The 3,816-nt window shown below is 49.0% G+C and overlaps 1 pseudogene; it reads right to left on the reverse strand.

Annotated features, from left to right (window-relative positions):
- Positions 1 to 2,357: 2,357 nt before the first annotated feature.
- On the reverse strand, positions 2,358 to 2,999 carry LOC136509456 (uncharacterized; annotated as a pseudogene).
- Between the last annotated feature and the right edge of the window lie 817 nt (positions 3,000 to 3,816).

A 3,816-nucleotide genomic window follows, 5' to 3' on the forward strand; every position in this document is an offset into this window, starting at 1 on the left:
CCGATTCTAATTCTTGCATCCGAATCGGCTAGTTCTGATTTGCACGTGATTGATTCCTTGATGACATGATCTTGGCAGCTTTTGAGTCACTACGACTTTCTTTCCAAATTTCGGTGTAAACACCTCCTTATAGCTCGGGTTGCCCGCTCGCTCTATGCGCTGCGTGCCCCCCACTCGCGGAATGGACCCTGCCCTTGCCCAAACCACCCCGCCCGCTCGCTCTGGTCCGCGGGACAGACCCCGCCCTCGCCCGCGCCGCCCTCGCTTGCACTGCGCGAGCCCGCTTGCGCCCTCTTCGCCGCCCACCCACGCCATGTACTCCCGCCTAGACTTGCGCCTCCCGTCGTGGCCACGCTCCATCTGCCTGCCCCGGCCCCAGCCGAGGTCCATGCCACCAACGTGCTCCACAACGACGCCCTCCACGCCACTCCACGGCATCGAGCTCCGCATCGACGAGCCTCCATTCGTCCAAACAACTACTAGATGCTACGCTGAAAGCGTATATTGCAAGAGTATGTTTCATGCGTTTCAAATGTTTCAGAAGTATGTTGCAAGTGTTGTATATCGATGTTGCAAAAGTAGATCGGGATGGTGCACATGTTATAATGGCTATACACGTATGTTTCAAGTGTATGTTCTAAATGTTTCATCTGTTCCAGACGAATGTTGCAAGTGTTTTATCTGGATGTTGTAAAAGTAGATCTAAATGTTGCATATACATGCATGTTGCGAGCATATGTTTTAAGTGTTTTCAGGTGTTTCATATGTAAGTTTGCAAGTGTTTCATCTGGATGTTGCATATGTTTGCAATGGTTTTAAATATTTTTAGGCGTTTTCGTAAGTGTTTCATACGCTTGTTTCGAGTGTTTCATCTGTCTTCCTTTATATGTTGCAACTGTTGCATCTGAGTATTTCAAAAGTAGATCGGGTGTTCCACATGGGATACGCGTGGGAAGCGGCTGGCGGCGCAGGACGATGTCAGGAGTGGTGTGGGCAACGTCCGGGGCGACACGGGCCCACTGCTGATGCGCTCGCTCGCTTGCCCGATGCGCTAGGAGCTCGCTCGCTCCCTGTGCGGGCAGCATCCGCTGGACGCTAGCGCCCGGATCGGACGTCCAGGAGCTAGCAAGTCTGTTAAGCTTTTGGGTTGAACTAGTTGGTGCATGCAATTTATAAGTCAAATTTGGCATATATCAGGGCTAGAGATATTGAATTCCAATCCTGGCTAGAGCAATTATATAAAATAATTGTTGCTTGTTCCTATTCCATTGTAAGGCCTAAGGGGAGCCTCCATGTAAGGGGCAATTCATTAGTCCACCTCTCTTTTATATCAGCTTAAGTTTTTGGATGAACTGATTGATGCAAGGAACTCAATAAAATCTTGACACTCCCCTGCGTGGACTATCTTATGTCTGCTGTCTCCTCATCCTGCAATCGCTCTCAACCATGCTGGATAAAATTTCCACGGGGTAGTGCAGCTAGATGGTGCCGGTCAAGGGACAAGGGAAACATGTAATTAACATGAATTAGGAAGAGATAACCCAACAATAGAAAAAACGGGCCAAAGCCCATAATAATCTACAAAATAATTAATTCGAACTTTAGAAAGGAAAAGGTACTCACTGTACAAGTACTTTATAGTTTTTGAGTGAGTAAATAAAATCATGAAAATGCTATAAATAAAATAGTACTTCTTATGGCGTGTATTGTGGGAGTGACGTCAGGCTGTGGAGTGGCAGGTTGAATGGGTGAGACTAACTATGTTTTGGTCCACTTGCATCAACGAGCCTGGACAAACACACCCTTTGTTTGTTTGCTTGTACTTGGTATGGATCCTACCTTTCTACACTCACAGCTGTATTTTCACGAAGTCCGATGCTGCAGTATGCAACCCGAGCCCGGAAGAAACGAAGGTGAGTTTCGTTTCTTGGATGCAGCCTTTCCTTTGCTCTGAGGTCCGTGCGAGCCTGGCCCATGGTGTTGTCCACAAGATCAAACACGCTATCTACACGCCCATGGTGTTGTCTTTCCTTCGTTCCACAACCAGTCAACCTCCACTATGCTGCAAGGTCACCACTCACCGCCGATTCTCGTGCTTGTCAATAGAAGGTGCATGTGCTCTCCACATACAATTGCTTATACTATAGCAGAGTATCTTTACAAGGATTGAAACATGAAACCGCATATATATCAAGCAGTACCACATGCGTACGTATTTATGATTATATGTATGTTACAGATCACAGCTTGCATTGCATTGGACCTAAGGTAGCTAGGTAGGTACAAGAGAACGAGATGCTGCTGGGTCGTCATATATGTTTCATAATCTATATTAGATATATGATGATGTGAAAATATCATCGGATCTTTCGTAGTCGTCGAACCCTAGCTAGGATATGATGCCTCCGTGCGTCTTGTTGCATGCTCCCGTTCCTCCTCCGGTCATCCTAGTCATCCCCCTCCTCCTCGTCATCGTCATCCGTGGTGGGCAGCCGGTGGCGGCAGAGAGGGCAGGCGGCGCTGCGGCGGAGCCACTGGAAGATGAAGTGCTGGTGGAAGGTGTGGGAGCAGGGCATGGCGCGGAGCCTTGTCATGTTCTCTACACCAGCTGCTGTTGGCTCCTCCTTGTCCTGATCTGCAGGATCAGCCAAAGGCTTAAGGCAGATGGCACAGTCGTCGTCGTCGTCCGTGGTGGTGACCTCCTTGAGCCCCAGGATGGCCTTGCTGGAGGCAGGGATGCGAGCACGCTTACTGATGGGACTGCGCTGGCGCCGGCTGGCAGAACCAGAGATAGCGGTTTGGAGGGACGATGGGGGTGGCGATGGAGATCGATGTCGAGATCCGACTAGTAGTAGAGCAGAAAATGACCTCCTTCTCCGAGAGGCTTCATGGTAATATGTACTACCAGGACGATAGGGGGCCAAGGCCAAGTCCACGGGATCAATGCTGTCTAGGTCATCTTCAAGCCACCATCTCGGTGCTCCAGGCACATAGCTCATCTCTCCCCAATGCAAGTGGATCCGATCCACCGACGGCCGGTATGTAAGCACGGTGGCGCGACAAGAGCTGAGCACGCAGCGGTGGATCGATCGATCGGGGCTGGCAAGCTAGGCAAATACGTACAGCGAGCGAGCAGCAATGCAAAGGGCCGGCCGGCCGGGGCTGCTCAAAACCTTTGTTACTGGCTCGATCAATATATATAATGGAAGAAACACAAGAAGGCCGGGGTTGTTGGAAGGGGAAGGTGGTGGCTGCCTCTTCCGATTCCGATACACCAACGAATAATCGGACGATCAATCGTTGCCGCCTTGCCGTAATAATCGGATCGCCTGCATATATGGCTGCATGCCTTGTTCGAGTCGGATCAAAACGTACCGATATGGATCGGAGTCGGAGCCATCACGATTCACGACGCCTAGCCGGTTGTTGCATGCAGACCCGACTTGCCCGGCCTGGCCTCCTATACGTCATCTATCTCTAATGATGACATGCATGCACATAATATGCACCCATGACACGTATGTACCCAATAACCTTGTTTTCGATCGACCACTGCAATGATTTTCTGTTTTCATTTCCTCTAAACAAAGGATCATCATTCACTAGCCTAACAGCATGCATCTCCAACCGTACGTAACGGGAAAAAATGTAATCCTAAAAGCCTGGTTTTAGTTTCCATCCTTTTGTAATCAAACGAAATAAAAATTAACACCTACCATCACCGACAGTTTCCAACAAACAGTTGCTCCTAATAAAAAAATATTAATAATAATATAAAATAAAAAGCAGGTGTATCGCTTCAACCTCATGGGCTTT

The sequence above is a fragment of the Miscanthus floridulus genome, chromosome 15 (assembly GCF_019320115.1).
Source record: "Miscanthus floridulus cultivar M001 chromosome 15, ASM1932011v1, whole genome shotgun sequence".
In the NCBI taxonomy this organism is placed as follows: domain Eukaryota; kingdom Viridiplantae; phylum Streptophyta; class Magnoliopsida; order Poales; family Poaceae; genus Miscanthus; species Miscanthus floridulus.